Consider the following 11507-nt stretch of genomic DNA (forward strand, 5'->3'; position numbering starts at 1 on the left):
CCCGCGGGAGAATGCTCCTCGCTGACAACGTTTACCAGAGCGGGTTGGTCGGTTTTGGTGGGGACTGCCCCAGTTAACAAAAGGCTAACCTTACTGGACAAATCCGAAAGATTTTCGAGAACGACACTAGCTTCCTTCTTTTGAATGTCATTCAACTTTAGAGACAATAGATCAGTGACCCTATTGTAAAAATGAAACAATCTAGCTTGCACACGTTTAAGTTGATTAGGTGATGGATTATTTTCTTCAAAAAACTAACTACAGATGCTAGCTCAGTAGTATTGTCAGTGATCGTGGAGAGAGCGTCGTCAATTTCTTTCTCACACAAAGTGGGGATGGAAATAGGCAAATCGAGGGAATCTTAAAGCTTATTGGTGTCTATCGCAACCGTGCCTCCAGATTGAACATTCCTAATCGTTAATTCATAGATCAATTCCTCCTTGCGCAAATAGCCGGGATGGAGGACGTCGCGAGGGCCGGACATAATGATAGAAAAAATTTAGAAAAATAAAGAAAATCCAGCAACTGAGAAAAGTGTTAGAGTTCGAATCGAAATCAATGTTTAGCCATCAAAAGGGGCTAGATTGAGACCCATTCAACCACGCTGGAATAGATCTCAACTACAAAATTAAAGTTAATTTAAAACATTAACAAAGGTTATATTTTCTTTTCAAAATCAACAAATGACAACAAATAACAAAAGTGTAACAGGTACCAAGTAGCAGATCAAAAAATTAAGAAATTACCGATTACAATCGTTACAAGTTTTGGGCTTCGAGCCCCACAATTACAATTCTTGAGCTAAGAGCCCAACTTTATAATGTACCCAGTTCCCACAAAGGGGCAGAAAACCCCAATCATGCCAAGGAGCACTAGCTCCCAATTACCATGTTAAGCCTCCTAGAGGCACGTTTCACACACAAGAAAGAGCAGATGCGCTCTCAAAGTCTTCAAGCCTATTTAAGAGACCATAAACTGACTTTACACTAACTGCCCTCAAGGCACACATACAGTGAAACAGGGGTATCTAATACCCAATCTACTGGGCCTTCGCAGGAAGGAAAACAAAACGGGTTAAGTAAATGGCCCAAAATACAAATGGAATGGATGCGATAACTTGCACTCCTACACAAATTTTTTGTCTAAAAACCTATGTGGCGATAGGCCGATCATACAGGGGCTAATCCCAAGCTATTGAGGTGACACGTATGAGAAAACTTACTACAAGAGAAGAACGGTTATGAAAGCGTAGTCACCTCCTTTTCAAAATGAAGGGGAGTTCGAGAGGGTGAAGCACTCTCTATCCCCGCTTTACAGTTCAAGAAATATTAGTTTTTACAGAAAAAGGGAATTACATTTTAAGGAAGATGGATTACATTTTAAAGGTTTCGAACCTTCTCCGAGAGTTAAACTGCTGAGCTAGCAAGAAATAAAGATGTTAACAGGCCAATACCTTGTTGAAGAACTTCTGCTTGAAGAAAGAGGACTTCCCGCCCCCTGCTACATATTCAAACACTAAGAGAGATGTTACTGAAGTGGCCCCGAGACAAGAAAATCAGCAGTTTTTATACCCTCGTGGAAAATTCGAGACCTTTCATGAATGATAACAACCCGCCCACAAACTTTTATTGGATAACAGCAAAAACTAATACACAAGACGAGGAAGAAGCACCTTATTGGTGGAAAATTAATTACAGAAATTCATGATTGGCTACATTTAAAACAGGCGGAAAGAAAGGATTTATATTGCCAACCCGCAAACCACAGAACAAAATTTAGTAAAAACAAAACTTAGGAATATCATATTTCTTCAGGAGAATTCATTCCTTTACACCAGAGTGCGTTATCATAGTTTTTGGTAGAGACATCTGTTAGAGAATGTCCCAACTTCTTGATAAGGAGCAAACAAACACAAATCGAAATAGACACAGTTCAGAGCACTTCAAAATTACCAAATTTACAGTAGTGACATCTTCCGAAAAACCGTTGAGTTAATTCAGTTTGTTAAAGTTCAGGCTTTCTCCTGTAGAGGAGTTTCAACTGGCGCAATATTTGAATTAGCGGCGTGGAAGTGTACCGCCCGGTACAGTTACTACCGCCTAATATACAATGTGTGTTGAAGACAGTGTAAAAAGCGATACGTGATCTTATTCTTTATCTGCTTAACCTCCAGGGTCGGATTTTCCCACGGCCTCAGCGAGGTACCCAGCTGTACCGCCTCAACGGCGGTGTCCTCGACCGTGAGTCATTGGTTCGAGGATACAACTGTAAAGGATTACCAGTACCTCACCCAGGCAGCCTCAAATGCTATGCTGAACAGGGTCCTGTCGTGGGGATGGGAAGATTGGAAGGGATAGAGAAGGAAGCGGCCGTGGCCTGAAGTTAGGTACCAACTCGGAATTTGCCTGGAAGAGAAGTGGGAACCACGGAAAACCACTCCGAGTGTGTCTAAGGTGGGAATCGAACCTACGTCTACTCGCTTGACTTGCCGAAGCTTAGTGGAACCCGTTCCAGCCCTCGTACCACATTTCAAATTTCATTGCGGAGCCGGGAATCAAACCCGTGCTTCCGGGGGTGGCAGCTAATCACGCTAACCATAACACCACAGAGGCGAACAAAAAATAATAAAAAATAAAGAAATTATCCTTTTCTGATGAGGACCCACATTTGCTACACCTCGCCTTTAAAGATTGACATCTACTTCTCAACATCATATGTTCGAAAAAAATATTTTAGGACAGGATTACAGTGTAATCGTGTGATTCTCTTCCCTCCCTTAGGTCCTACGTGCTAGCTGAGCTCTTCGACGATGTACAATTGACTAATGAACGCACATTAAAAACGCTTGACCCCGACGTGATTTGAACACGCAACCTCCTGATCTAGTCAGACGCGCTACCTTTGCGCCACGGAGTCGCAGATATGCCTCGGGTTTCTACAGGTCTTTAGAGCTATGACAGATACAACCCAAGCATTTTATCATAACTCGTCGGGGACACATCCGTTGTAGTTTGAAACAGTTGCAAGAACACATCGGTTGCAGTTACAGTGCCGCCCAACAACCGATCAATTAACGTTTCATAATAATTAGACCCCGAACATTCAGGCAGTAATTTACTCATTAGGAAACGTAGTTGTCCGGATCCCTGGGTTGGATCCCTCGCTGATTCCGAGGGAAAAAATCACCGTGGATGGTGAAGCGATTAAATAAATCATAATAGATTGTAGTTCAACACAATTACATTTCTTGTGTGTTTTTGAAATGAACGTGAACTTATGCTCAGAACGATGTCAGGAACCTCAACAACATAGCTGACTACATCAACTCCTTCACGGATATCGATTGCTGCAGTCGCTTAAGTACGGCCAGAATTCGGGAGATAGTGTGTTCGAACCATACTCTCGATAGACCTGAAGATGGATTTCCGTGGTTTGCTACGGCCGCTTCCTTCACAGTCCTAGCCCTTTCCTGTCCCATCGTCGCCATAATAACTATCTGTGTCAGTGCGACGTAAAGCCAATAGCAAATAAGATAACTCTTTCAGAAAATAAACGGCAAAAAAGCTGTCAGGAGACGGATTCGAACCCACGCCCTCAGAGAAGACGAGAATTCTTCGGACCTGGGTGATCCACGAAAGGGAAATTACCGTGAGTTTGGCGCCTTAGACCGCTCGGCCATCCAGCCATACAAACAGCTATGCAGCAAGATAGTAAGAGAGTGACTTGCTATTGATGAAACAATTCATGCTGCGGATATTTTACGCACAAATTGGCGGGAGTAATTCGGAGTCATCATCATCATCATCATCTGTTTACCATCCAGGGTCGGCTTTTCCCTCGGACACAGCGAGGGATCCCACCTCTACCGCCTCAAGGGCAGGGTTCTGGAGCTTCAGACTCTTGGTTGGGGATACAACTGGGGAGAATGACCAGTACCCCGCCCAGGCGGCCTCACCTGCTATGCTGAACAGGGGCCTTGTGGACGGATGGGAAGATTGGAAGGGATAGGCAAGGAAGAGGGAAGGAAGCGGCCGTGGCCTTAAGTTAGTAACCAACTCGGAATTTGCCTGGAAGAGAATTGGGAAACCACGGAAAACCACTCCGAGTATGTCTAAGGTGGGAATCGAACCTACGTCTACTCGCTTGACTTCCCGAGTCTTAGTGGACCCCGTTAAAGCTCTAGTACCACATTTCAAATTTCATTTCAGAGCCGGGAATCGAACCCGTGCTTCCGGGGGTGGCAGCTAATCACGCTAACCATAACACCACAGAGTCGGACCAAAAAATTATACAAAATAAAGAAATTATCCTTTTCTGATGACGACCCATATTTGCTACACCTCGCGTTTAACGCTTGACATCTACTTCTCAACATCATATGTTCGGAAAAGAGGATTTTAGGACAGGACTACAGTGTAATCGTGTGATTCTCTTCCCTCCCTTAGGTCCTACTTTTTAGCTGAGCTCTTCGCCGATGTACAACGAACTAATGAACGCACATTAAAAACGCTTGACCCCGACGTGATTTGAACAGGCAGCCATCTGATCACGAGTCAGACGCTCTACCGTTGCGCCACTGAGTCGCCCATATGGCTCGGTTTTCTACAGGTTTTTAGAGCTAGGACAGATACAGCCCAAGCATTTTATCATAACTGGTTCGGGGACACAACCGTTGTAGGTTGAAACAGTTGCAAGAACACATCGGTTGCAGTTACAGTGCCGCCCAAGCGAAATTAACTTCAGTCTGGCGCCTAAGACTGCTCGGCCATCCTGACATACAAACAGCTATGCACCAAGATAGTAAGTGAGTGACTTGCTATTGATGAAACAATTCATGCTGCGGAGATTTTACGCACAATTTAGCGGGAGTAATTCGTAGTCAAGATTTGAAAAAGAACGTTACATTCATCATCATCATCATCTGTTTACCCTCCGGTTCGGCTTTTCCCTCGGACTCAGCGAGGGATCCCACCTCTACCTCCTCAAGGGAAGTGTCCTGGAGATTCAGACTCTTGGTCGGGGGATACAACTGGGGAGAATGACCAGTACTGTGGAGGGATGGGAAGACTGGAAATGATAGACAAGGAATAGGGGAGGAAGCGGCCGGGGCCTCAAGTTAGGTACTATCCCGGCATTCGCCTGGAGGAGAAGTGGGAAACCACGGAAAACCATTTCGAGGATTGTTGAGGTGGGAATCGAACCCACCTCTACTCAGTTGACTTCCCGAGGCTGAGTGGACCCCGTTCCAGCCCTCGTACCACTTTTCAAATTTTCGTGGCAGAGCCGGGAATCGAACCCGGAACTCCGGGGGTGGCAGCTAATCACGCCAACCACTACACCACAGAGGCGGACAGATCGTTACATTAAATAATTCATTCATTCGCGCCTATGCTAAACGATCATAGTTTCTACCGCCTATTATACAATGTTTGTTGAACACAATGTGAAAAGCGATCATCATCATCATCATCTGTTTACCCTCCAGGGTCGGCTTTTCCCTCGGACACACAGCGAGGGATCCCACCTCTACCGCCTCAATGGCAGTGTCCTGGAGCTTCAGACTCTTGGTCGGGGATACAACTGGGGAGAATGACCAGTACCTCGCCCAGGCGGCCTCACCTGCTATGCTGAACAGGGGCCTTGTGGAAGGATGGGAAGATTGGAAGGGATAGGCAAGGAAGAGGGAAGGAAGCGGCCGTGGCCTTATGTTAGGTACCATCCCGGCATTCGCCTGGAGGAGAAGTGGGAAACCACGGAAAACCACTTCGAGGATGGCTGAGGTGGGAATCGAACCCACCTCTACTCAGTTGACCTCCCGAGGCTGAGTGGACCCCGTTCCAGCCCTCATACCACTTTTCAAATTTTCGTGGCAGAGCCGGGAATCGAACCCGGGCCTCCGGGGGTGGCAGCTAATCACGCTAACCACTACACCACAGAGGCGGACGTGAAAAGCGATACGCGATCTTAATCTCTAATCTGCTTAACTTCCAGGGTCGTTTTATTCCTCGGACTCAGCGAGGTATCCCACCTGTACCGCCTCAACGGCAGTGTCCTGGACCGTGAGGCATTTGTTCGGGGGATACAACTGTTGAGGATGATCAAAACCACAACCAGGCGGCCTCACCTGCAATGATGAACAGGGGCCTTGCGTGGGGATGGGAAGATTGGAGTGGATAGAGGAGGAACAGAGAAGGAATTGCCGTGGCCTTAAGTTAGGTACCATCCCGGCCTTTGCCTGAAAGAGAATTGGGAACTACGATAAGCCACTCCGAGGACGGCTAAGTTGGGAATCGAACCTACGTCTACTCGCTTGACTTCGCGAGGCTCAGTTCCAGCCCTCGTACCACATTTCAAATTTCATTTCAGAGCCGAGAATCGAACCCGTGCTAACCATAACACCACAGAGACGGACAGAAAAATAATCATCATCATCATCATCTGTTTACCCTCCAGGGTCGGATTTTCCCTCGGACACAGCGAGGGAGCCCACCTCTACCACCTCAAGGGCAGTGTCCTGGAGCTTCAGACTTTTGGTCGGGGATACAACTGGGGAGAATGACCGGTACCTCGCCCAGGCGGCCTCACCTGCTATGCTGAACAGGGGCCTTGTGGAGGGATGGGAAGATTGGAAGGGATAGGCAAGTAAGAGGGAAGGAAGCGGCCGTGGCCTTATGTTAGTTACCATCCCGGCGTTCGCCTGCAGGAGAAGTGGGAAACCACGGAAAACCACTTCCAGGATGGCTGAGGTGGTAATCGAACCCACCTCTACTCAGTTGACCTCCCGAGGCTGAGTGGACCCCGTTCCAGCAGAGCCGGGAATCGAACCCGGGTCTCTGGGGGTGGCAGCTAATCACGCTAACCACTACACCACAGAGGCGGACCATAAAAATAATACAAAATAAAAAGTAATCCTTCACAGGTTCTAAAATCACTTTCCTGATGACGACCCACATTTGCTACAGCTCGCATTTAACGGTTCACATCTACATCTTAACATCATATGTTCGGAAGAACAGGATTTTAGGACAAGACTACAGTGATATCGTGAGATTCTCTTTCCTCCCTTAGGTCCTACATGCTAGCTGAGCTCTAGGCCGATGTACAATGATCTAATGAACGCATATTAAAAACGTTTGATCCTGACGTGGTTTGAAAACGCAACCTTCTGATCGGGAGTCAGACGCGCTACCGTTGCGCCACGGAGTCGCTAAGAAGCCGCGGTTTTCTACTGGTCCTTAGAGCTAGGACAGATACAACCCAAGCATTTTATCATAACCGGTTCGGGGACACAACCGTTGTTGGTTGAAACAGTTGCAAGAACACAACGGTTGCAGTTATTGTGCCACCCAACAACCGATCAAGTAACGTTTCACAATAATTAGACCCCGAACTTTCTGGCAGTAATTTAGTCATTAGGAAGTGTAGTTGTCCGCCTCAGTGGTGTAATAGTTAGCGTGATTATCTGCCATGCCCGGAGGCCTGGGTTCGATACCCGTCTTTGTCACGAAATTTGAAAAGTGGTACGTTTGCTGAAACGGGGTCCACTCAGCCTCGGGAGGTCAACTGTGAAGAGTTGGGTTCGATTCCCACTTCAGCCATCCTTGAAGTGGTTTTCCGTGGTTTCCTACTTCTCCTCCAGGCAAATGCCGGGATGAACCTAATATAAGGGCACGGCCGCTTCCTTCCCTCTTCTTTGTCTATCCATTCCTTGTCTATCCTTTCCAAGCTTCCCATTGCCATCAATGCCCCTGTTCATCATAGCAGGTGAAGCCGCCTGGGCGAGGTACTGGTCATCCTCCCCAGTTGTATCACCCGACCCAGAGTCTGATGCTCCAGGACACTGCCCCTGAGGTGGTATAGGTGGGATCCCTCGCTGAGTTCCAGGGATAAACCAACCCTGGATGGTAAGCAGATTAAGAAAGAAAGGAAGTGTCGTTTAGCCCACCGTTCTGTATTGTAGCGAGAGTAAAATAAATTCTCGAGGGTTCTAATGGACCGTACCCCTAATGTTTATGCAGCACGCATGCTAGAAACTGTATACCTGATTAGTCCCATCATTAAAATTGCATTCTAAAGTTAAGAATTTTAACGTAAACCTTTTTAATGTGTAGGTATAAAACGCGTCACCCGCTGTCGTTGGACTTCTCACCAGCTCGTGCCTGGACAAAACCGCTATTTCACCAGTGGCATACTGAACCCTTGAACTTACCATTCCATCGTTGGTCGGCCACGGCTGCTATAGTAGAACAATTTAGAACTCTTAAATCTTGGGTCGTTGCGGGAATAAATTCGGTCACGATCTTAACCAAACGATGGGGTTCAGAAGAAAGCCTAACTACTTGAAATGAGGAGCAAAAAATGTGCTTACTAACTTGTATTAAACTGAAAGAGCACGATAACATCGTTAATTTAATATGCATTCTTGCCACAAAAATATAAAAAAAGATTTTATTATTGATTTTTGAAAAGTTCCAAATACAGTCACATTACATAACGTCACTTCGTTTCTTCAAATGTCGAAGAGTTGCTTCGGAGAAGCTAATATTTTAGTGGACAGCGAAACTGAAAAACTGAAAAAGGGAAGACCTGAAAAACCGGGCACCTATTATTCCAAACAAGAACTGAGAGTTAATCCACACGATCCGTGGAAAATCTGACTTTCAACAAGTAGAACGCCTGATTTTCTCTTAATTAAGGTTATCCACCAGTCAAATACCCTTCACGGATACGGAACATCCGCCGAATGGACCCTTAATCGAACCAAACTGACTATCAGTTGCTTTGGATAGGTTGCGAAATATTATGGGAAAGCATGGTGTTCACTACAAGTTAATAGCATCATTCACAATTGACATAAAATTCCACCATGTATTTGTCATTCATGACACCCTTAAGTGATACGTTAATCCCGATGCTAACTGTGCATCACCCAAACAACTGTTCGGAAGGAACCAACAACCACATGATCCGGGAGGATCTTACGTTAAGTCGTTCTAAAGGAACAAAACTGCGAAATGCAGGAAACACTTACTAATCATGCATTTAGAAGAAATGCCAAACACTGAAGTTAATCAAAAAGTGAAAAGTCACTTGAAAATATTATTATTGAACCGATTTTCAGGTTAAAAATGGGTTTATTATGCTTAATAAATTTACCAGTCCACGCTAAAATTTACTACAAATTTAGGGAATTCTTTCCCTTGACAACAATGCTACCAGTACAGATCTCTCTATTTACTGTCTGTCCCAACACACTACTGGTAAAGTGATTACTTACTTACTTACTATGAATAAGAATGAAAATACGACAAGGTGAAAATAAAATAAAATACTGGCTGACGAATCGAAACCGCATTCGCAACTCAAGTCTCATTCTAAAACACTGAGTGTCAATATGCACACTATCAAACGAAAACGGACGTCAAGACGAGGAAACAATAAAGTCCGTAAAAATAAATTAACATCTCGAAGTCATACAGCTTAACACGCACGAAGAAACACAGTAAAAATATTTAATCTAGATCGGGTCGATGTCCCGCACTTGGACAGCCCTCGTTTATCAACAACAGTCCCGTTATCTCAATGAGAGCTTCGCATAGACCCTCTACAATAAATCATATCGTACTGTAACTGCTACCTTCCCCCAGGCCACTTCACAAAAGAAACAAAAGAAACACATCTTAACCGAGACTTGAGTGTGTACAGCTACCATCCCAGACCTATCGTCGGGCTCACTTGAAATCTGTACACCCTAAACCTAATCAGTATATACATGATGCCTTCCAAATCCTATCGTCGGGCGTGACCTAGGACGTCTCATCATCAATGACTCCAAGAATAAACACGTGACGTCCTAAATCTATCGTCGGGCGTCAAAGTGGGTCGTACTACGTCTCCCGTAACATATCAGGCGAAATGCAATTCTCAAACAACTCCAACAGTAACACTGAATCTGGTCAGACAAAAAAAATACGCACGACGGAACTACGTCTCTTATCAAAAGAATGCAAGTCGAAACACGGTAAGTGCCTACCTCCGAAAAATACAACAAGTGTCTACCTCATCATAATATGTGAACTCAAAAATAAATAGACGTGACGAACGATTCTCCACCTCGAACACAATCTCAGCCTGTGCACTGAAGTGTCAGGGCTGCCAATGAAAATTCCCGACACACGTTTCCCTTTTAGTGGATGCCTTCAAAATAATAATCATCACCATCACATTCGAAATTCGCAGATCGCCTATCATCAATTCCAACCATCTTATCCATGACCTCTCCAATGAACAAATTAAATATAACCCGACCGTGTGTCCAAAGTGCTCTTTAATCCTGGAGGCCGTACCTTATCTTAACAAAAATCACTGGATGTTTACTACCCAGACCTTTACATTTTACTAGAGTCGTTTTCACTTGGAATCGTTCTATAAATTTACAATGCTTCACATCATAGTCGTCTCAAGTTCGGATTGATTGCGGAAAACAATACAGCCTGTTTCACACAGCCTGTTCCTAAATACTTCCTCTACAAAAATGTCTCAACACTCTTTCTCATCGCTTTATTTCAGCGGTAACACTTCTCTCTCATCTCCACGTACATATAAATCCATCGCTTTCAATCCCTTTTCCTTCAAGATCCTTTTTCATACATCGATCCCCTGGTGAAAACGACAACCATTATTAAGCACATCTCTGACTTTACTATAATTACAACTTTCGAACCTCAAAAATCCAAGAGCACGCATCGACCTTTCGCAACACTGGTATACACGATGTCTCAAAATTTCCTTCCCATTAATGACTGTGACTCTAACAAATTTCATTGACATTATCTAAATATGCTTACGATCCTTGTAAAAATAACTGGTTAAATGTAATTTAACAGAGAGGAATTTCCTTATCCCGCGGTAAACATTATTATTATTATTATTATTATTATTATTATTATTATTATTATTATTATTATTATTATTATTATTATTATTATTATTATTATTATTATTATTATTATTATTATTATTATTAACCAGCATTTCTGAATGCAACTGACACCTGAGATTACAATATTCGCCACGACAAATTTACACTTATAACGTTCACAAATCCGCACTTTGAATGATATCTCATCTCAACACCAAATTTAAGCGTCGCATTTTACCGTTCTTGACATGAACTTTACACACTTAAAAATTTCACACGCTGACCAAAATTTACAACGCCTTTCGCCTGATAATTACGAATCTCACCCGACAATCATCTGGAAATTTGGTTAGGACAGACAGTAACTAACTACTAACTACAACATAATATAAAATAGACAGACCTGCACATTGGTGACATTCTCAGCATTCTGATTGCATCATCTCCAGCAACCTCGTACTTAGCCCCTCATTTTCACAGATAACATTTTCATATTTAAAAACTCACTCATCCAAACACTACCCTTCACACACACACGAGATTAAAATTACCATAAATAATGCATTTTCTTTGTAACTTGCACCAC

General features: G+C 44.1%; 1 non-coding gene across 1 annotated transcript; it reads right to left on the bottom strand.

Moving 5' to 3' along the window:
- Positions 1-2846: 2846 nt before the first annotated feature.
- TRNAL-UAG (transfer RNA leucine (anticodon UAG)) lies at positions 2847-2916 on the bottom strand. The gene has a single exon. It is a non-coding gene; the product is annotated as a tRNA-Leu (tRNA).
- Positions 2917-11507: the final 8591 nt, after the last annotated feature.

Source organism: Anabrus simplex, chromosome 1 (genome assembly GCF_040414725.1).
Source record: "Anabrus simplex isolate iqAnaSimp1 chromosome 1, ASM4041472v1, whole genome shotgun sequence".
NCBI lineage: Eukaryota > Metazoa > Arthropoda > Insecta > Orthoptera > Tettigoniidae > Anabrus > Anabrus simplex.